Genomic DNA, 24,078 nt, shown 5'->3' with positions numbered 1-24,078 from the left:
AGCTCCGTGCGGCGCCGGTCAAGGCACCGAGTAAGGGCGGCCCCGAATGGCAGTGGGTCGCCCCACCGAGGTTACAGAGCGGCGAGGGGCTCTTGAGGGCCCGAATTGCTGGATGTTGGTGCCGCTTCGGGGCACAGAGTCAGGGCGGCCCCGGTTGGCAGCGGGTCGCCCCAACGTAGTCTAGAGCCAGCGAGGCTCCCACGTCCAGGGGGCATTGGGTTGCCAGCCCAGCGGCCGCATCGGGGGGCATTGTGTTCTGAGTCCCCCGAGAGGGACTCCCCGCCCCCAGTAGTGCGAGCGCGTGCATCGTCAGGAGGAAGCCCCGAGGGCTTCAAGGGCGGCCCCGGCTGGCAGCGGGTCACCCCAACGTGTGTGAGCCCAGAGGAGCTCAGGGGGGCCATATTTTGATTAAGAGCCAGATGGCTCCAACGCCCCCAGCTGTTTCAGAGCCTGTGTGGCTCCAACCTTTTGCGCAGTTCGTTCTAGGGCCAGTGAGGGTCCCGGCGCAGTTTTGAATCTCCAGCTGCCCAGCAATTAGTGGGCAGTTGCACCGTTTAGGCGCAATTCCCGGAGAGAGTCCCTGTGTGGGACAGCGAGGGCACAGTGGTGCCAGGCCTTCACAGCTGCGTAGCACTTAGTGCCAGCTGCCACGTTTAGGCCCTTGTGAGTGTTCCCAGGGGCCCAGCAAGTAGTGGGCCCCTGCATCGTTTAGGCCCCTGACATTGAGACTCAGGGCGTGCTAGCCCCAACAAGGCCAGTTGGCCTAGGGACTGTCACAGGTGGTGGCTTATGTAGGTTTTGCGCAATTGTATGGTTCTTGCACCTCTGAATGTGATTTCTTGCATCATGTCTTATTCCTGCACCTCTGAATGTTTTTAGACATCATGTGACTATTGCGCTACTGTATTATTCTGGTACCTCTGAATGTAATTTTATTGCATCATGTGCTTTATTCTTAACACCGCTGAATGTGTAGGTTTATGCATTATGTGTTTTTCTTGACTACTCCTCTGAATGTATATTTATGCATCATGGGTAATGTGTCCTTTCTTAGACCCCTAAAACGCTGTGTGCTACTTAGGTGGTTTTCATTTACTACTCCTCTGAATGTGTTTCATACATCATGGGTAATGTGTTCTTTCTTAGACCCCTAAATGTTGTGTGATACTTAGGGGGTTGTTCTTTTTAGTACAGGTGGTCCTAGTGAGGTCCTGGTCCCCTGCGTGACAGTCTCCTAAGGGGTTTAGGGTTGCGTAGATGGTACTTACCTGTTCCCAGTAGTTAATGGGTGTGATCTATAACTGTTACTTTGTGTTACAGTGAAGTTTCTATACTTTTATTCTAATTACTGACAAGTATTTCTATATCTGCAAAGTGTTGATTCAGACAGTGGCCCATGTGGCCCTGTCTTGTAAATAATCCCTTGTGAATATTGCCGTGCCAGTTGGCACAATGTACATGTGTAATTTCTATCTGATATGTTTTGACAATACAAAAGTTATTTTAATATAACCTAGTGTGGAGTCTCTTTTGTGGTGTACCTAGTATGTTGTTGCTGTTGTGCGCTGACGCAAATGCTTTACACATCGCCTCCGAGTTTAGCCTAGACTGCTCGTGCCAAGCTACCTAGAGGGTGAGCAGGGGTTATCTTGGCGTGTGACTTCCTTGCCCTGACTGGAATGGTGGTTTCGGCCTGGCTTTGGCGTCAGCCTTAGCCTACCCGAAATAGCCGGTTTCCAACATTGGTGGCAGCGGTGGGATTTGGACTTGTATTTGCACAGTGCCATAGCAACAACTGGCTACATTACAAAAACTCTGTGTTTTTCAGATAGTCACATATTTGGGATTATTGTTTTTGATTTTGTTTTTCCTCAAGAGTGTCATTTTCAGATGGTGTTCCTGCGCTTTATGTTTAGTGGCAGGTGAGAGAAAATGACAGGGCGGGACGCCAGTAGAGAGGGGAGATTCCCGTAGATTAGGAATCCCTTGCTGGGTCCAGTGTCCAACTCCTATTCCTGTCCCTGTGTGGGTAGATGGAAGAGAGGGAGGGTGGAGGAGAAATTGCTTACTCAGGAGGGTGGTTATTCCCTGAGTGGAGTGTGTGTGTCTGGATTCCCCAGTATGGTAGGATCCAGTGGTGGCAGCTTAAATGTGTCCAGTGCGTGAATTCCCATTCCCAGTTCCCAGAGTATGGTGCCTGGTGCTCAGTAAGAGGGTGACAGGTTGAGAGTCAGAGGCAGTGAGGAACTGTCTCCCCAGTCTGGAGGGGGAGTGTGTGGATGAGTGGTGTCTTGAACTGGAGGAGTTTGTGTGAGTTTTTTTTGTAAGGAGCTTGCACGTGAGGTGTACCTCTGGTGGTGTGCAGGACGTCCTGCAGAGGCATTGGACAAGAAGGTGGATGTCTGGCGATGCGCTGGATGTCTTACAGAGACATTAGGGAGTGATTCTAACAGTAGTGGCTTGTGTATCTGATGATCCTGTGTAGGTGAAGAGGTTCATGTGTAGCCCGGCTAAGTCCCATTAGGATGGTAGGGGTGTAGGGGCTCACGTCCTGTCTCAGTGGAGGCGGAGTGAGTGTGGGACGGTGTGTCCCACGTTGGCCCGAAACCCTGTCTCAGGGCCTGGAGGGTTCCCTAAGGGAGCGCCAGGTCAGGGGCCTAGGCTGTACTTATAAGTCATTTGAGGAGGATCTTCCTGTGTCTAGAGGACGGGGAGTGTCTGTAATCAGAACTCCGGCGGTCCTGGTGTTGGCAGTACCGCTCCTAAGTGGAGGGTGCAGAAGTCCTGGTTCGCTGGGCATTTGACCGTCTAGAGTGCTTGACCATTTGTGGGGCCTCTGGAGGTCGTTCCCCGAGGAGGGGGGAGGCCAGGTTCAGGTTCAGCCTGACCTGGAGGGAAGGGCATCTGTAGTCAGTGTCCTGACCGGTTGTTGGCTTCCAGGGGTACCGCTCCCAGGTGGGAGGGTGCAGAACTCTGGAGGGGGGTGCAGAGGGACGGTGTCCTTACTTCTGACCCCGGTGGGAGGAGAGTGTGTCGCTGCTACGCCGCTGGCGTGTGCTCTGTATAGCCTGAGACATACTGGGCCTGTAATAGTGGAACTGGAAGGGGGTGCCGAAGGACGGTGTACTTCTGATCCCGGTGCAACCTGAGGGTTTGGATCCTAGGTTGGGAGATTAGGAAGCTTCCAGGTCAAGAGGAATCTCTACCCAAGTAGATCAGCTGAAGAGACTGAGGGGGTTGCCCTTGCTGTGTGTTCTGGGGCCCACCTGCAGTTTGTTGTTTCCACTAAGGTAGAGGAAAGGGGGCTTTGCTGTGTGCTGTGTCCCCCCACCTGCTTGAAGAGGGACTGTGCTGTGTGCTTTGTACCTCAGAAGTGAAATAATTTCCAGGTGATAGACCAGTGACGGAGTGAGGTCCTGATCTGGTAGGAGAGTTGTGTTCTGGTGAGTGCTTCCCTGTGAGGGTTATTCCTTCACCCTGATGAGAAGCAAGGGTCCCTACTTGGTCTAAGGTACTTACCTCTGCCAACTAGAGACCCCCAGTTCTAACATTGGTGGAGTAGAGGTAGGGTGGGGCATTCTTGCCGTGACCTCTGGTCAGCCTGGGGGTGTGGTCCCTAGGTTGTAGGATCAGTGGTAGTGTAGCTACACTGAGAGAGAGAGTGGAGATTGGCTATTGTGTGCCAGGGGCTTCTGCCCCCACTCTGTGGATTGGTTAGGACCTGTGGTCTTTGGATGGCCTAGGGCCTGGTCCTGGCTGTGGATGACTAGTGTGTACCAGTGGGGTATCCTAGTTGTGTCAGAGAGCTTTTGTTGAGGGAAATCCCTGTGGGTTCAGAGTGGCGAAAAACTGGAAGGTGGCCCTGCCCTGCAGGCCCGTTTCCGTGGTTTTGTCGCCCAAAGCATTGAAGACCATCAGTGTAGTGATTGGTCTACCCTGCGTTTTGGCTGGAAGGGGGATGTGTTGGACCCGGTCCTTTGGGCAGGTTCACCCTGTGACTTTTTGCTTTTTCCTAGCCTGTTTTTGGAACCTGGATTGGTGATTTTAGGCCTCTGCGCACTTTTTCACTGTGGTACAGTGTAAAGTGCGTGTGCTCTCTGTGTATGGATGGTGAGTGAGCTGCCCTCCCATAGGAATGAATGGGGAATATGTATGCCCATGGTAGATTCCTGATGCATGGGGAGTGCAGGGTCGAGTTTGATATGTGTAAACTCGTGAGAATGAATGCTGCAGAATGGTATATGCGGCATGGCCGTGTCTAGTCTAGAAGCGCTACTTTTAGAAGTTGGCATAATTGTGTAGTGAGTCTGCTGGCGCGTGATTGGCTGATGGGCCTGGCCCAGGCATGCCTGGGCCTGCTGGTAGATGCACCGTCTGGTGAGTAGGAGGGGGTCTGAGTCAGCCATAGATGAAAGGCCCCCATCTGCTGTCACGGATGGGAGGGAAGAGCTCTGGTGGTACCAGGCGGTGCCTGTCAGCCCACCCTGCTGCCTCTCCCTCCGGATGGCCCCCTGGCACCTCTGACCTGAGGCTGACAGGGGAGGGAAACCAGATACACCCAGGGCTTAGGGCTCGCTCACACAAAGACTTCAAAAGACTTCAAAGCCTTTTCTGTGTATAAGAAGGGGCTGTGTTCCCTTCCAAGTTGTTCTTGTTTTCTGACTTGAATCTGCCAGGGGCGTGCTGCTGCTTGGGTTCAGGGGGATCCCTGAGTCCTGCCCAGCCCCTGGACTCCTGATGGACTTGCCTGGATTCCTGGGGGACCCCTCTGCCCTGCCTGGGCGGATGGGGGGACTTGGCTTTGCCCCCTTGGAAACTTTGGGACTTTGGCAGCACGGAGAAGCTGCATTTCCCTGGGGAAGAGCTCTGGAGCTGTATTCCTAGCGCCTAGAGGCGCTGTGCTTCCCCCAGAGCGCCTGGGAGCGCTCTGCCTGTTGTCTAGCGCTTAAGAGCGCTTCATTTTTCCCAAGCGCTTGAGAGCGCTTTATATGGACTTTTCCTAGCGCTTAGGAGCGCTTTATGTCCGCTTATAGCGCTAAGGCATCTGGCCCGTAGAAGGAATCAGCCCCCGCCTGCCTGCCTAAGGATCGGGCCGCCGCGCTGCCCGCGGTGACCCGGAAGTGACTGACCGGCCGGCCAATCCTGTCGCGGCCAGCCGGAAGTCCCGCCCCCGCAGTTGGCGGGGAAGAAGAAACGAAGGGCGGGAGATGGCGGCGGTGGACGGGGCTCCTCTTGGCTGAGGGAGCCCCAGAGAAACGTGGCGGCCAGCTGACAGGGCTCCCGTGTGCCGAGGGAGCCCTGCCGAGAGAGAGAAGTCCGGCGCGGGAGCAGCGAGGCTCCCATGTGACCGGGAGGACGCCGCAGAGAGAGCGGCGCGACGCTGGAGCCCCCCCGCAGCAGAACCGGTGAGTGAAGGGCTGCGGGGGGAGGAAGCTCCGTGCAGCGCCGGTCAAGGCACCGAGTAAGGGCGGCCCCGAATGGCAGTGGGTCGCCCCACCGAGGTTACAGAGTGGCGAGGGGCTCTTGAGGGCCCGAATTGCTGGATGTTGGTGCCGCTTCGGGGCACAGAGTCAGGGCGGCCCCGGTTGGCAGCGGGTCGCCCCAACGTAGTCTAGAGCCAGCGAGGCTCCCACGTCCAGGGGGCATTGGGTTGCCAGCCCAGCGGCCGCATCGGGGGGCATTGTGTTCTGAGTCCCCCGAGAGGGACTCCCCGCCCCCAGTAGTGCGAGCGCGTGCATCGTCAGGAGGAAGCCCCGAGGGCTTCAAGGGCGGCCCCGGCTGGCAGCGGGTCGCCCCAACGTGTGTGAGCCCAGAGGAGCTCAGGGGGGCCATATTTTGATTAAGAGCCAGATGGCTCCAACGCCCCCAGCTGTTTCAGAGCCTGTGTGGCTCCAACCTTTTGCGCAGTTCGTTCTAGGGCCAGTGAGGGCCCCGGCGCAGTTTTGAATCTCCAGCTGCCCATCAATTAGTGGGCAGTTGCACCGTTTAGGCGCAATTCCCGGAGAGAGTCCCTGTGTGGGACAGCGAGGGCACAGTGGTGCCAGGCCTTCACAGCTGCGTAGCACTTAGTGCCAGCTGCCACGTTTAGGCCCTTGTGAGTGTTCCCAGGGGCCCAGCAAGTAGTGGGCCCCTGCATCGTTTAGGCCCCTGACATTGAGACTCAGGGCGTGCTAGCCCCAACAAGGCCAGTTGGCCTAGGGACTGCCACAGGTGGTGGCTTATGTAGGTTTTGCGCAATTGTATGGTTCTTGCACCTCTGAATGTGATTTCTTGCATCATGTCTTATTCCTGCACCTCTGCATGTTTTTAGACATCATGTGACTATTGCGCTACTGTATTATTCTGGTACCTCTGAATGTAATTTTATTGCATCATGTGCTTTATTCTTAACACCGCTGAATGTGTAGGTTTATCCATTATGTGTTTTTCTTGACTACTCCTCTGAATGTATATTTATGCATCATGGGTAATGTGTCCTTTCTTAGACCCCTAAAACGCTGTGTGCTACTTAGGTGGTTTTCCTCTACTACTCCTCTGAATGTGTTTCATACATCATGGGTAATGTGTTCTTTCTTAGACCCCTAAATGCTGTGTGATACTTAGGGGGTTGTTCTTTTTAGTACAGGTGGTCCTAGTGAGGTCCTGGTCCCCTGCGTGACAGTCTCCTAAGGGATTTAGGGTTGCGTAGGTGGTACTTACCTGTTCCCAGTAGTTACTGGGTGTGATCTATAACTGTTACTTTGTGTTACAGTGAAGTTTCTATACTTTTATTCTAATTACTGACAAGTATTTCTATATCTGCAAAGTGTTGATTCAGACAGTGGCCCATGTGGCCCTGTCTTGTAAATAATCCCTTGTGAATATTGCCGTGCCAGTTGGCACAATGTACATGTGTAATTTCTATCTGATATGTTTTGACAATACAAAAGTTATTTTAATATAACCTTGTGTGGAGTCTCTTTTGTGGTGTACCTAGTATGTTGTTGCTGTTGTGCGCTGACGCAAATGCTTTACACATCGCCTCCGAGTTTAGCCTAGACTGCTCGTGCCAAGCTACCTAGAGGGTGAGCAGGGGTTATCTTGGCGTGTGACTTCCTTGCCCTGACTGGAATGGTGGTTTCGGCCTGGCTTTGGCGTCAGCCTTAGCCTACCCGAAATAGCCGGTTTCCAACAGACACACTTTGGGGAGAGTTGATAGTGCAGTCGTTTGGGGTGGGTCCAAGATATCTTCATATGAACCACACCCAGGGCAGGGGTGTTCCCTGCTCTTTCAGAAAACTCAGATGGCGGCTTCTCAGGTTTGCACCACTTCCACTGCCATTTTGCATCACCCTCCTGCTTGCACCCCCTATGCTTTAGTTTTGGCCAATGTTACGCCTGTATCTCAAACTGTACAAGAGGATTTCCAGCATCTCAAGAACAAGATTGTTCATTGGCTTTCTGAGAGGGTCCCTTCAGAGGTTAGACTGGTGCTATTTGGTTAAATAATGATGCTACATAGGGTAGGTTGGATAGGCAGCACCTCCAAATCCTTCAGGGGCGACTGCGTTGTAGTTAATTTTTGCCACACCCACAGGTCTGCTTTCATGGTATTAAATCTTGGGGTGGGCTCAGTAGTCCCTTGTCAGATCACGCACAGTCCTGCCTTTGGGTTACTTTTATAAACCTGTGATCCTGGGGTTGCCTCCCAACGGGGTCTTTTTTCAAGTTGTTTCCAAGGCCCCTGCTTATGATCATGCTTTGAACCAGGGCCTGAACTTTGCCCTGCCCAATCATTATGAACCCCTAAGCAGATTGAATGATCAAGACTGACTGGGGAGGGACCTCAACACTAGAGCTACTAATACTGTATCAAACCCTCCAGGACTCTTCAGGTTATGTGTTGGAACATAGCAGGCTTGCAGGGCAAATTTGATTAGCCCAATTAGTGAAAGTCCCTTGCCCCTTATGACATTATATCTATTCAGGAAACCTGGAATACAAGGAGGGGTCCATATAAATGGTTATGCTTCCTTCACAAGCAATGCCTCACCCTTCCTCGCCCAGTGGGAAAGCAAGTGGGGTACTTGTGACCTCTGTAAAACTAGATCTGACTTATAAAGTTTAAGAGAATGCTTCCCCCATATACTCGGGTTCCTCCTCTCTTTTTAGAACAATACTAGGCTTTAGTGCAATAATATTTACAATGCTGTTCATGAGGAGTCCGAGGATGTGCTGGTTTCACTTACCACTTTCTGGAATTCCTTCTGTTCTACTAACTTTAGTAATTATACAACTTTGTTGATCCTTGGTAATTTTAATCTTCACCCCTGTAGAGGGTGTTATCTTCCTGAGCGAAGTGGTTAGGAGGAGAGTGGTTTCCAGGATCGCAGACACTTTTGAATCTCACACAGACTCAATAATAGAGAAGGACTATTTTCCTTAATTACATAAAGACCTTTTGGTAGCACTGACGCCGATTTTGACCAAACAGAAGGAAGGAGGAAATAAAGGCCAAAATATAGAAGTAAATCTATGGTATGACAAGGTTGCTGTGATATAAAGACTGAATTAATAACAGCAATAAAAAACGGCAATACAATTAGTATAAAGGAGACTAGGATTAAATATAAGAAAATGCTTGACAACGCAAAAAAAACCTGGGACGATGACATTTGGACAGATTTACTTAATGCAGCCAAGTCTAAGGACCAGTTGGGATTTTTGAGGCTCGTAGCCAAAGGGAATATGACGGGGAAGGATATTAAAGACATATATCGTGACGCAGATAATTGGGTGGTCTATTTCACAAGTTGGTATGCGGAACCAGGAAGTAGGATATCCTTACCTAATGATGGGTTGCTACCTAATACAAAGGATCTTAACTTAGTTTTTAGCTTGGATGAAACAATACTGGCAATTAGTGCAGTTAAACCAGGGAAAGCCCCCAGCCCTGATAAAATTCCGGGGGATTTATTGAAGCATGATATCAGTGTCTGGGGTCCATACATCAATTGTTTATGCAATGCTACAGCTTTGGGTGCTCCAATTCTGGAAACCTGGAAAGGGGCCGAAATCACTACAATTGTTGAAAAAGGGAACCGTTATGACCCAGCAAACTATCGCCCAATTAGTTTAATAGATAGTTTACAGAAAATTTTCACTAGGCATATTTTAAATCGATTAAACACATGGATTGAGGAAAACAATGTCCTTACAAAATTCTAGGCAGGTTTTAGAATAAAACTTAGCACAACAGACCAGGTGTTCAGGTTTACATGCTTGTGTTGGAAATATGTAAAATTAAGAAAAGGGCACCTTTACGTTGCCTTTGTAGACTTAAAGGCAGCGTTTGACCTTATCTCACGTGTCTTACTATGGGACACATTGAGACATCAATGGGTGCCTGGCGAACTACTTGAGCAGATAATAAGGCTACATAAAGATAATTACTCAAAAGTAAGGTGGGGTCCGAAGGGCGAACTAACAGAAGCATTCCCTATCAAAAGGGGTGAACGCCAAGGATGCGTACTGGCACCAACACTATTTTCACTGTATGTAAATTATATCCCCAATTTTTTGAATGGTTGTATGAATGAGGCACCGAAATTGGGGGGTGAGCTGGTGCCAGCGCTTTTATTCGCTGACAACACCATACTAATATCACAAACGCCAAAAGGATTGCAAAGCCTAATAGACTCCTTTTATACATATTGCAATACGAAAGGTCTTGAAATAAACACCAGTAAAACCAAATACATGGCCATAAATCCCCATAAAACGTTTAGGAAAAACATAGCTTTGAATGGCCAAAAGCTGGAGTACGTGCAGAGTTTTAGTTATCTGAGTATATCCTTGGACACAAAGCTATCATGGAAAACACAAATGGAAAAAAGCAAGCGAGCTTTGCTCCAAAATTCCTTACCCATAATGAAAAAGTATAGGAATGGCTTTTCCAAGGCAGTTTCCCCAGCCCTGGAGGTGTTCTAATATAAAGCTCAATCGGCAACACTGTATGGGGCCGAAATATGGGGGCCCCACTGTAAAAAGAATTTTGAGGCGGGAAAATAGATTTTATTGAATGCTCCTAAGTCTCCCTGTGCGAACACCACTAACTCCAATCACTCTGGACTTGAATGTAAAACAAACTGACCGTTATGCATTTTTAAGACCCCTCATATTTTGGGTAAGATTATGGTCAACCCAAGGAATAACGCATTACAAGGCTGGCCTAGAGGAGATTATGGAGTTGGATCAGAATAGAAACATTTTGTGGCTTAGACATGTTTTCTTATGGTTCAGGAAGTTGGGCCTGTCCCAGTTTTGGGATGACCCAATTTCACTGTCTTCGGGCTTTAAGAAACTACTAAAATCTACTTTTTGGGCCTACATCCAATGTAGTGTCCTATATGGTTCATTTAACAGACGGTTAACGACCAGGTTCCTTTCGTTCAAAGACGTAGCAACATTTGAGCCCTTTCTTGATGAAGTGCGTCCTCAACTCGCAAAAACTTTATACATGAAATTTAGATATGGTGTATTGAATATAAACGCAATCACATCACGCTGGGCTACTAATTATGATGGAACTGATAATGATTTGTGTTTCTTATGCCCAGATAAAGTTAAAGAAAATGATGTGCATGTTTTATTCTTTTGTCCTGCTTATGTCAAGCCTTGGAAAAAATGGATCAAACCCATTTGTAAAAATTTAGGAACTAGATCCTGTAAAAAAGCAGAAAGAATATTGAAGTCTGACACAGCTCAAGTAATTGTTTTTAGCGTAAGTAAATTTTTACTAGCTGTAAGCTTCTTAAGGGCCAAAGCAGGACTGAAGTTATAGTGAACCTGATCAAGCATTCCAGAGAAATTTTTAATGAATTTAGTTTGTGTATGTTGAAGGGAATAAGAGAGTTCCTATTGCACTACTTACCAATTAGAAAATATCATTAAATTGTTTCTTTTACATTTTTAAATATGGAATAACAAAGAAATGGACGTTTCAATTGGGTTTCATAATTTGTGCTATCTTCATTTAAAAAAAATGTTTTTGTATTTCTTTTTATTGAAACAAACATCAGCAATAATTACACTTCAGAGGGTATAGCATGGTAGCCGAGCATACATCACGGGGCAACTGAGTAAACAAAATCAATACAATGTTGGAATTTCACGGGGCGGGGGAACCATCAGGTATAACGCTTACAGGTGGTGTACAAATTTCTCCTCTGTAGCTGTTCCAAGGACCCCCAGACCAGTGACCATTTCCGAGGGCGTCCCCTCGCCAGATACATAGTTTTCTCCCTGAACATACACCAGTCTAAGTTGTTTTCCCAATCATTCAGGGAGGGGGGCCGTTCCGCTCCCCACAACTGGGCGATATTCCGTTTGGCAATCATATACCCCAGTGTGACCCACTGCGTCTGCGAATTGTGTAGGTCAGTAGGCTCCCATATATTGAGCAAACACCTCTCAGCCTCCGGAGAAAGGGTAAGTCCAAGTACTCTGCATATAATGTAATGTATGCTGCGCCAGTATGCAGTGACATGTGTACATTCCCAAATAATATGCATAAAGGTACCAACTAGACCACAGTTCCTTTTACATAACCCTGTTTCCGAAAGTCCCATATGAACCAACCTGGGTACCGTAAGGTAAATCCTATGTAAAATCTTAAGTTGCACCAGTCGGAGGCGAGCAGAAATTGTGACCTCTTTAGGGGAGGATACAGCTGTTTGCCAATCTTCCTCGTCTAGTTCTATACCGTCCTGTGTCCACTTATCTCTAAGCGCTTCTAGAGAGTCAGTCCTGTGATTAAGCAACTTTTTATATATTAGAGAGATGGTTTTGTCCGGTAGATGGCCGTCCAATATTCTATCTTCCAGAGGGGAAGCTTCTGAAGGTTCTGCTTCACCAGGCAACAATGACAGGAGGGAATGCCGAACCTGACTATATCGAAAGTATTCTGAATAAGCAAGTTTATATTCAGACCGCATGTCCTCGAATGATTTGATCTTCCCCTTCCCCCAAATGTCCCTGATCTTAGAGATACCTATGAGTTCCCACCTATCGAAGCCTTTCGTCTTCCACAGTTTGCCAAGTCTCTCAGAGTTCCAGAGCGGAGTAGCCATAGTCAACCTATTGCTCCATCCCAAGGAAGCCGTGGCCACATGCCAGACTTTCACGGAATGCTTAGAGGGACCAGTCAATGACATCCTGTTGGGTCGAGAGTATGAGGCTCTATTATAGTTATGACCTGGAAGAAGTAGTTTATCCATGGCGTAGCCAGGGTCATCAACCCGGTCATATGTGCAGTGGTTAATTGCCGCCAGGTAATATCTTTTAATATCAGGGAGGGCGATACCTCTGTCGTACCAGGAAAGAGTCAATTTGTGTAATGCAATGCGAGGCCTCCCCTACGACACTAGACTACGTTGCAAATTCTCAATTTCACCGAAATAACTGGAGGGCACCACGTCTAAGGAATTTTGCAGGAAGCGTGGGATAGCCATCATCTTAAACAAGGCTGCTCTGCCCAGTAGTGAAAGAGGAAGCTTCTTCCAGTTAGCAATATCACTCCTGAGTCGACAGAGAGGGGGAAGTAGATTTCGAGAGTACCTAACTGCCGAGTCTAGGGACACAAAGATCCCCAGATATTTAAACCCTTCTAAACTGATCTGTATCGGACAGTGTCTAGGAGGTACCGGAGGGTCTCCATTTAAAACAAACAAAACGGATTTTCCCCAGTTGATCGAAAGGCCAGAGTTCCTCCCAAAGGAGGCAAGGATGTCAACAACCACAATAAGGCCAAATAAAGCAAGATATCATCAGCATATAGGGATATGCGGTCCTCCCAGTCAGAGGACCATCGCAGACCCCTGATCGAAGGCTCCCAACGTATCCAGGCAGCCAAAGGCTCTATAGCCAATGCGAAAAGAAGGGGGGATAAAGTGCAACCCTGTCTGGTTCCCCTTCCCAATAAAAAGGCAGCAGATACTTTGTTATTGACTACTACCTGTGCAAGTGGCTCTGAATACAGCAGGTGAATCCAGCCAATGAATCCGGGGCCAAACCCAAACTTAGCCAACATCGCCCACAAATACGGCCATTCAATCGTATCAAATGCCATTGTTGCGTCCAATGATGCAATTATAGCCGGTTCTTGCAGAGCCTGAGCCCTGGCCAGCACTCCATGCAATCTACGTAGATTAAACGCCGTATTTCTGTGGGGCATAAAGCCTGACTGGTCGGCATGAACCAGACCAGTAATGTCATTGATCAGCCTATTTGCCAATAATTTGGCCAAAATCTTGGTTTCAGCATTGAGCAGAGAAATAGGTCTATATGAGGCACAACTGGTTTAAACCTTACCCTCCTTGTGTATCACTACTATCGATGCAACCCTCTGGTCTCGCGGGCGGGCCCCTCTTTCTCTGGACTCCAGAAATATTTCCTTCAGGTAGGGCGCAGGGCGATCCGGCCTGAGCTCGTAAAGCTCTATAGGGAGACCATTGGGGCCTAATGCCTTGCCGGAGTTTAAAGAACGGATAGCTGAAGCAATCTCGTCTGCCGTTAGATCACCATACATAAAGCCCCTATCTTCTGGGGAGAGATGTAGGAGTTGTATATCCCGGAGTAGGAAATTGGAATCAGCCTCCGGATAAGGAGAGACTGAAGTATAAACAGTCTGGAAGTGTTTAGCAAATTCATCTACAATACTCTGTGGGTCTGTAAGCTTCTCCCCCCCCTCCGTCAGAAGCTCAGGGACCAGCCGACAAGCCCAGTCCTTCTTGTCCAACCACGCGATGAGTTTCCCTGCTTTGTCTCCCAGATCGTAAAGCCTACCCTGCTGCTCTATGCCAAGAGTTTTTGCCCTATCTGTGACCAGAGCCTTATAGTCATGCTGTTTCAGTTGCAACCGATGAAGCTTACATTGCGTCACTCCTAGTCCCAAATCCCTTTCCAACCCTTCGATTTCAGTCTCTAACTCCACCACCTCCTTCTGCTTCTCCTTCTTAGCACCAGCTATCAGCGATAAGGCCTGCCCCCTAATGACAGTTTTAAAAGCCTCCCATAAGGACTGCGAGGAAGAGACCGAGCCCACATTAGTAACAAAATATTCTTCCAATTGTGCAAGGAGGTCCTTCCGAATCTTAGAGCTGCGCAGATACCATGGGTTTATAGAGGCAACTTGTCCCGCAGGGCTACGATTCACAACAACATGAATCCATAATGGAGAATGGTCTGAAATCCCTCTGGCCAAATGGTCAACTCTAGTTACATATGAAGCCTGAGCTGCAAGAACCAGACAGTAATCCAGCCTTGAGAGACTGTTATGCACCCCAGACTGAAAGGTATATTGTTTCCTGTCCGGATGCAGCAACCTCCAGCAATCAATCAGACCCATTGCATCCATAAAATCAGGCAACCACTGCATCGTTCGCCCAATCGCTCGTGGGGGATGTCTGTCCATCATACCAGAGACGACTGCATTAAAGTCGCCACCCAAAATTAAAAGGCCCTCAGGGAGCGAAAGAAGGACCGACCCCAAGTCCGCAAAGGTTGTGGTCTGCAGACCCGGAGGAATATAGATGGTAAGGAAGGTTATGTGGTGACCCTCCCACTTGCCTGTGACTCCGCTATATCTGCCCCTACCATCTTCCCAAGAGGAGGTGATTACCAATGGAAATGCCTTGCGGATTAATACTCCTACCCCTCTAGAGCCTGATGTAAACCTCGAATGTGCGATCAATTTATATCCCATTCTATGCAGCGCGTTGCATACGTTACCAACTAAGTGAGTTTCCTGAAGCAGAACCACGTCTGGCAACTGCCTTTTGAGAAATTGAAGAACACTCAGCTTGATTTTGTCCCCCAACCCGTTAACGTTCCAACTCAATACTTTTATTTCACTACCCCCCATCGTCTAGCCGGCACCCCCCGCCTCCCTCTACATGCCGTTTATTCAATGAAAATATAATGCTGATGAACTCTACAAACCTACATACATAAAAAACTAAAATTTCCCCCCAATTCCCCCCCACCCCGCTGCCCTGCCCATTGGGCTCAAAACTGCCCGCTGAAAACTGCAGAGTGCCTGTCGCCCCTAACAGTTCAAAGAAAGAAAAACTAGAAGAGGATCCCGCTTCGCCACCCCCGCCCGAACCCAAAACACCACCGCATCCCCCCCCGAGCCCATAGTTGTGCCAAACTTCCGGTAGGCCCTAATACAGTACTATGTCCCCATGGACCCCAATAATCAACAAATGAAAGTTACAACTTTAGTATTCTGGCAATCATAGGACGGGGTGGGGCCCCAGGCTTCGGTCTCCCCCCGGGCGCTCTGTGCGTGCATTCAACGGTAACGAAATTACTGAGGCCTTGGGGCTGAAGATGTTTGAGGATATGAACCTCCACAAATAAGTCAGGGGCAGGCTTCTCTGACTTCTCAGGCACCCCCAGGATGCGGATGTTGTTACGCCAAGCCCTACTTTCATACTCATCCAGTTTACGTTCTGCCGACTCCTGAGAGGACTTAAGCACTCTTACGTCCTGCTGAAGCTGGGTCACATCATCAACCAAGCTGGAGGTCTTAATGTCGAGCAACTTGACTTTCTCATTGACTTTTGTTAGGTCAGCTCGCATGAGATTTACTTCAAGAGACACAGTGTCCAACTTGGCATCCAGCGTCACCATTTGCTGCCCCAGAGAGGTTTTGACGCCGTCTATGGCACCCATGACATCATGTAGTGTGATTTCACTTCCTCGGTTCGGGAGCGCTTCAGTAACTACGGCAGGAGAGCCCACTCCGACTGGTGAACCTTTAGGCTGGGTATACCTGTCCAACTTGTTGGACTGCACTGGTTTCGGGACTCGCTGTCCCCTAAAGGATTGCTTCTCGCTGTCTTGTTTGGACGCCATCTCCCGCGGTCTGTGGTTCCCAAGTACAGTACCCGCTCCGGGTCGTCCCATCTGGCTTTGCTGCCCTTTGGCCTATGGGTCTCGCTACTCCCAGTCCGATCCCCAGTACAGAACTCCCACCAGTGGGGGGTATCCTTGACACCTCTTCGATCGCCCGGCAGGCCAGTACTTTTTGCCCCCCGATCCCCCACTCCTCTAGCACCTCCCCCTGGGATCTCCGCACCGGGCAGCTTCAGCACATTCACGAATTGCCCACCTCAACGTCCTATTTCTAGGCTACGAGTTATCAAGTGAGGGCAAAAGCCTGGCAGCAAACTTTCTAGAGAAATGTGTGCTGCTCCAACCTCCAAAAACACTGAAGAACTTAAAGTCAATTCTAGGTTTCCTGAATTTTGGAAGAACTTATGTTCTGAATTACGCAGAAAGGGTTAAACCTCTCTACGAACTAATCAAACCGGATTTCAAACCAACAAATTGGACTCAAACACACACAGGAATTTTGCGTTCAGTGCAAACAGACATGTTAGCAAAAACAAAGTTAGAGACACGCGACAATGTGCGCAACCTTGTGATCAGAATCATCCCAGGGAGATGCAGATTCACATACCTGACTTTTAATGAAGGTGAAAAAGTACCAATAGCATACAAATCACACTTGTACACACAAGCGGAAGTAAAATTCACTTCTACAGAGAAAATTCTGACGGCGGTTCAAACTGCAGTAGCAAAGGAGAGAGCTCTAGCGCAGGGTAAATGCATAATGATCATTACACCTGTACCTGCCTTAGAGGCAGTGACAAAATCAAGCATTCCTAATGCAAAAGCTTTACATCCAAGATGGATACAATGGGTTAACTCTCTTGCTGCAACAGACTTTGAATACGTGTTTGTCCCCTACTTAAAAACACAAGAATTCCTACAATACGAGTACGAATGTCCTTTGCCGAACGAGATTCTGCCTCTAGAACATTACGGATGTATAATATATACAGATGGATCAGAACAGCCCGCAATTGGGGGTAAACAAACTTATAGTGCTGCGTGCGCGATTGTTAAAGGTCGCTGGCGCGAAGGTAAATTCAGACCTATGGTCACTAAAACTCAATCACTCGGAGACTGTACAGCTCAGCGAGCTGAACTACAGGCTTTCAAGATGACGCTTGAAAATACCGATCGTAAATTCCCCACACTAATAGTGTGCGATTCGTATTACTGCGTACAATCTTACAATGAGTATCTACAGAACTGGGTTCAAAATGGTTTCAAAGACGCAAAAGGTGGCACAATCAAGCATAAAATGCTTTGAGAACAAGTAGTTCTTTTGCAAAAAGAACTACAAAAGACTCACGTTATTAAACACTGAGTCATCAGCGTGATGGCGTTCACGTTGCAGGGAATTCATTGGCTGATGAAGCCACAAGGCAGCTGTGCAAACGGCTTCCGTAGCTGCGATCACTCGGTCAAAAACAAAAATAGACAGCAAAATAATGCAAGCTGTCACTGCTTCAATTAAAGACAGTGGTAAGACACTCCCGAAAAGCTTTCCAGTAAAGTACTCATATATAACTGATGCAAATAATGTTCCTTTTGCTCGAATCCCTGGAGTGGGGGATAGGGCAATTCCAAATATGGAACATAGGTTAGGACTAATCTTAGCAGCACATGAAGGACTAGCGTCTGCACACGAAGGGGTTACTGCCACAGTATCATTATTAAAACAGAGATATTGGTGGCCGCGCATGAGAAAACAAACTAGAAATTATGTTCTAGAATGTGAAATAGGCCAAAAAATAAAAGTTTCGACAGTGAAACGACCTGCACAGACGCCCCTTCTTATTTCAGATAAACCACTAGCATGCTTTTACCTGAACCACTGTGGTCCCTTAACAAGGGATGGCAACTATAAATATATCATGGTCGCTGTGGATTCCTGCACAAGATTTATTTGGATGTGGCCCCAGCACTCGGCTAACGCCAGAACTGTTATAAAGGATTTGCGAGTCTTTATCGGCACATACACAATCGGCACGCTACACTCTGACCAGGGTCCTGCGTTTAGCTCTCGAGCTTACAAGGAGGCCATGGCTAGCTTGGGCGTTGCATTGCGGTATTCTAGTCCCTTACATCCTGAGGGTAATGCGGTAGTGGAAAGAAAAAAATGTGACATAAAGCAATCCATGACAGCTAAGGTATTAGGTTTGGGTGATGGGTGGGTCAAACATCTAATAAGTGTCCAACGTAGAGTTAATAATCTGCCAAGAAATTCTCTGGGTGGAATCACTCCATATGAAATACTGTTTGGTACTCGAATGATAATCGAAGACCTCGATTGTCAAACTTCAGTGGTGGAACAAAAACCCTTTGATGTCAAAGATCGTTTGGCTGTTTGACAGGACTTGAACGAAACAAGAAAAAGTCTAAGTAACGCAACGCAAAAGCCAACATCCACTGAAGAAAAACCACCTGTCCCAGCAAGACCTGTCTGGATTCCAAAGATTGGGGATCTAGTCAGAGAGAAGATCGCAGTGAAGAAGGAATTTGGGCCTTCTTACAGAAAAGCAGTACCTATCTTGGCAATCCAAGGAACAAGATCTGTAGTACTACCGCCCCTTGCTGGAAAAAGGGAGAACAGAGTTGTATCCATCGACCTGGTCAAACCACAACATGTGGCCAATAATAAGTAGTAGGCCCAGTGGACTCCCAAGATGTAGCAGAAGACCAAATCTCGCTACTATCCAAGAGGTTCAAACTGAAAGACTTATCACCTTTGAAAAACATGCAGTAAGAAATGAAGGACTATGCAACAAAGCCATGGAACTCGTGCCTCTTGAGACCCAAATAACAGTTCGTCAAGAAACACCTGTCTACAATGATGTAGCCTCTGACTATACATATATGACAAAGGAAGAAGCAACTCAAACATTAATAACAATCCTGATGCAATTCCAACAATTGACAGAACTGACTCTGGCTATTTCATCAACTTTGATACATTTTCTGAGGATCCCAGTGAACCCGAAGATACGCCAGCAAATAAAACTTTCAAAGAAAAAATAAAAGGACTCATTTCATCAACTTGAAAAAATATATCTGGTTTCACCATGGATTGAATTTTGGATTGTGTTAGGTGTACTTTTCCTCCTGCTCTGGCCATTCTTTTTTTGAGCCTGGGAAAAATGATAGATGGAAAATATAATACAATGGACACAGCAAGTCAGAAAATCAACTTGGTCCTTTAACCTCATAAATCTTCCCATCGTGAAAAAAGAGATCTATCATCAGTGAACATCACAGCCGTTCCTATACCTGGTGGTATAGCATGGGACAGAACTGAGTATGACATCTATGGCCCGGTAGAGCTGCTGAAGATTCCGCACCAGTTCAAGATCTCTTTAAGTGACTTTGATTCACCAAGCACATTTTCTGATGATTGGGACTTTGAGACTATTAATAATATGATGTCAGATTTAGAGATGTCAGCTAAATTTACTGAACATGAATACTTACATGGATCATCAAATTATGAACAAATGTATTGTTTTAATCATTATGGTCACCATTATTTGCATAAATCTGAAAGCCCTAGGAATGTTTTTACATATAATCAATGGGAACATTGTCCAACGCCGCCAAAGGGCTGCTCAAAAACGTTCTATGAAAAGTTTCCATACTTCACAGGGTTTAATGTTACAAATCCAGAAACGTTTTATTTCAAAAATGTAAATAAGACAGGTATGAAAACAATGTTGACCAATACTAAACAAATTTATTCAGCAAACATTTATGCTCAGCTGTCTACATTAGGTTTTGACTTCTGGAAAGACAACATTGAGACAAAAACTGTCTGGGGCACGAAAGACTGGCAGGTGCAAGGTTTAGAAGCCCTGTTCAGAGCCTCCATTATACCAGAACAAATAATGTTTTTAAATGACACTGTTCAGCAAACTTCTTGTCTTGGCCTGCCTAGGATAAAATATTTAAATAAACTGTCTATACCTTAACCCACATCTGACAGTGATGATACTACAGAAGAGGAGGTAGACGTACCCTATGTTTTAAAACAGAACAGAACTAATCCTGATTGGAAAAAATGGTTAATCTGGCCCACAGATACTAATAACTGTCATGATAGATTATTGTAAAAAACACAGGGGTTCAAAATGAACAGGCCAGATCCAAGATATTCCTAGAGACAACATCCAGGGATAGTAACAACATACAGTGTAGGAAAATTATGCCTGAAGTGGCTAATGACATCCACACTTCCGGAAATCAAGCAACACTTATCTTTACTTAAAGAAGGCAATGATTTGCGAGATTTCTTAATGGGGCCTCGCAAACCACGTCAAAAACGTTTCATATAGGCCGTTATATACGCAGTGTACAACGAAGCTGGGAAAATAACTCAAATGGAAACTGCAGAAAGAATACGAGAAATTGATCGTATTCATTTAGAGAAAGCTCTCTCTGTAGTGGACAATGGGTTAACAACTCTGTCCTCCAGAATATATTCTTTGGACAGCATTGTATCATCTGCAATTGACATAATAGAGCAGGACTTGCTAATGTTACAACATGGCTGTCTCAATTACGTTCTATAATACAGCTAGGCTGGACGTTACAAAATCTTCGTTCAGGCTACGTGTCATGGCGTCTAATCAACACAACGTCATTGTTTTCTGTATTTAACCTTACAGATAAACAAAAGGAGCAGACTATACGGTGCTGAGCATTGAAAAACTGGAAAGATTACCATTGACAGTTTCTGAGAAGCCTGTCATTGAATGGATAATACATGGCACCATTACGATACCAGTGACGATTTTCCAACTTGAGTATTGTCTACAGCATATACCAGCGGGCCTGTATGAAAGGTTGGGTAAAGAATACATTAAGTCGACCTGGACTTTACCATACACACACAAATGTTGGAATAAGGGAAAGGAGGTATTCCTTAGTGGTAAAAATTGTAAGAACTCACTAAGCGGTACACTTTTGTGCCAAGGTATTAATTTACACGGAGCCTGCGATGGTTCTGCAAATAACCTCTATTGCCACCTGCACGGTACTCCCTCCACAGTGATAGAACCAATTGTCAGGCAGCTATCCAATGGCAGCTACGTTATGCTCAATCACCACAGCTGTTGTGGCATGTTGCCAGGAAATACTTATCTCGTTAGTGTGTCATCCAGGGTCACTTGTTGTATGCAAGTATTGTATCCAAAGAGCAAGACAGACAGGGAGACTGAATTATGGCCTTCACGGAATATCTCTTCTATACGAATTGATACTTTAAGCAGAATGAAAGTCATTCTTTTGCAAAAAAATGTGCCACTGACCTCGTCTAGAGAAACGTATGATCTGCAAGTTGCAAGGACTTCTGCAGGGATACATGCATTATTATCAACAAACTGCCCAGTACATTTCACAGAAATGTTAAGTCAAATCTTAAACATGTCTGATACCAGCGCATTGCACATGTATTTAAGACAAGTTTTTCGGGACTGTTAACACCATTTGTAGCAGTCCTCTGCATTTTTCCAAATGTCGTGCACTCTGTGTTCGGCGGCCTGCCTCTCATCTTGGGACTCGTAGCAGGAATTCTATTTTTATTCCTTCTGCTCCGATATGGCAAGTCCGGTCACCAACGTTACCCAGACTACAATGGAAGGAACCCTCCCTGCCATGAGGTATCATGAGAGAATTACACAGATTCTTGGCCTGGCTCGTTTTAGAGATCTGAACACAACCTGGTTTCTATCATTCAGACCAATCTGGCAAGATAGCATCTTACTTGTTCTACGATGCCTGCTTTGCGGAGAAGAATGTGTGTTGGACATTTGTCTTACACTTCCATCAGTCCTGCCATCGGATGTTGACGCCTTGCTAGGTTCGGTAACGACTCATGCATCGTGTTGCCACCAGCGTCTGCCAATTCTGATGACGGCATTCATTGAGGTCTCACCGGCAAGTCTAACTGAGGGTGAGATACGAGAAACTACAGATACACAGGTACCGCTTACTGCAGACATTGCTAATGCATCAAACGCTGGCGGCAATGATCCTCATCTATGCACATTTGATTTGTTAGCTGAAGTGGTTCCACTTTCACCTACTACGGTGGACGGTTTCTTTGCCAGCCTAGATAATCTGATGCTTTCTCCTGACACCGAGAATAGCTTTTGATTCATGCGCACAGTGTTCCCTGAACTCTGAAATTTAGCCTTCATTGTTTAAAAACAAACCATCTAACTTGAGAACTTTTCTGCGATAAAAATTCGAACTTTTTCCAAAATGAAACCTCTTGGCACAGAGTAATCTGCTTAAAGTAGAACTATTCTTAGAGAACAAGATTTCTTTTGAAAACGTCTTGAATGACAATATTTGACCTGATCATCATAAGCAAAATATTATGCTATGGGATGCTCTCGAAAAATTTTCTGTAAACTTCAGAGACATTTCATGAATGTAATTTCATACTGTATAAATGTATAAATGACAGAATGAATTCCCCACACTAGGCTTCATGTCTATAGAGAACTGTTTGTACATACAAGTCTATGCTTGTTACATTTCAACAAGCCTTTTCAAATGCAAATTGTATTTTGTATTATGGGTGGGATTGTTAACATTAGCTTTAGATATGTTCAGTGCTTATACGTTTAGTTTTATTGAACTTAAAATCATGGAGTGGGTGTTGTAAATGAATCTAGGACCCCAGTGTAACTTTTCCCGATTCATGCCCTGATATAGGTATACATTATCCAATCCTTATATAGGCATAGAAATCATGACCATATTTAGACTGAGCCTATGCAGCCCAAATACGGCATTGCTACTTTCACTACTTTCCAAGAATCAACAACAATTTCTAGAACTGAGTCTTTGATGACGTTATTAAGTCCAATCACACGTCAAACTCGGCACCTTCAAAGTATAAATATGCCTAGATATGCCCAGACAAACACACAGTGGTTTGGAGCAGATCGACTAACTACTTGCCCGACGCCCTGCAGCAGCAAGTGCCGAAGGAAGCCGACCCTCCAGCTGATGCACTGAGAGACTCTGGCATATTACCAAGATGAAGCGATATTTATCGCTTAACACGGTTAGCGGCAATATTATTATCGCTGAGCTCCGCCGATTTTTATCGCAGATAAACCTTGCTATTATCAAGGTTTATCTCAAAAGCGATAAAAATCGTCCGTAATACATGAATATCGCTGAAAAGTCAGCGATATTCATGCATTACCGAGCTAATGCTCTAAGCCATGTTTTCCACCCACCATTGGATAACATGGCTAAGAACTGCTCTGGGCAGGCGTTAGCTTTTGGAGATATTCGCGCTTAGCGCGAATATTTCCAAAAGTACGCCTTTGTAGGTAATAGGAGATAGCGATGTTAGCAACTGTTTACAGTCGCTAACATCTTGGCACGCCCACTTTGCATGTCATTAGCGATAAATATCGCTGACATGCAAAGTGGGCCCCAAGATGATCGCTATCTCCTACTAGCTGTCGCTAACTGGTGTTAGCGACAGCGAGGTAATAGGGCGACAAAATTATCGCCGCTTTAGCGGGAAAAATTCACGCTAAAGCGGCGATAAGGCCCTTGGTAATATGCCCCTCTGTCTTTTCTCCTGCCGAGAAATCCAGCTCCAGTGTTTCCAGGCTACCCTTGCGGGTTGCTGGGAAATCAAGAGAAAGATACAAGACCTCCTTCATTCTAAACCAAGGTACGGAGCTGATTAGACCCCTAGAGAATTCTTGATTAGATTCTTGGCAGAAAATACTAAACTTAAACTACTCCTCACTTACTTCTTCCCTTGTCCTAGGCTTAGGTCAGGTACACCAGGGTAGGCGTATTTTAGAAGCACCAGTTGAGTACTTTTAGCCATCATTTTATCACTGTATGTATTTTATAAGTTTTAAAGCAATTTATGGCTTAGAAACCATATCATGCTTTTACAGTACTACTTTATAATACTGTTCGTATTATATACCCTGTACCTTATTACCAGTATTACGATTGTAGCAGTACATTTCTTATGCTTGAGAAAGAAGACTGTTCAATAAATACTTTTTATTGAAAATGCCCGTCTCTCTATTTTCTCAGCACCTCTGGTGAAACGAAGCATGCACGATTGACTGAGTAAAAAAGCTATCTATTGTTTCCGCG

Source organism: Lissotriton helveticus, chromosome 6 (assembly GCF_964261635.1).
Source record: "Lissotriton helveticus chromosome 6, aLisHel1.1, whole genome shotgun sequence".
In the NCBI taxonomy this organism is placed as follows: Eukaryota; Metazoa; Chordata; class Amphibia; order Caudata; family Salamandridae; genus Lissotriton; species Lissotriton helveticus.
This window is presented reverse-complemented; position numbering follows the sequence as displayed.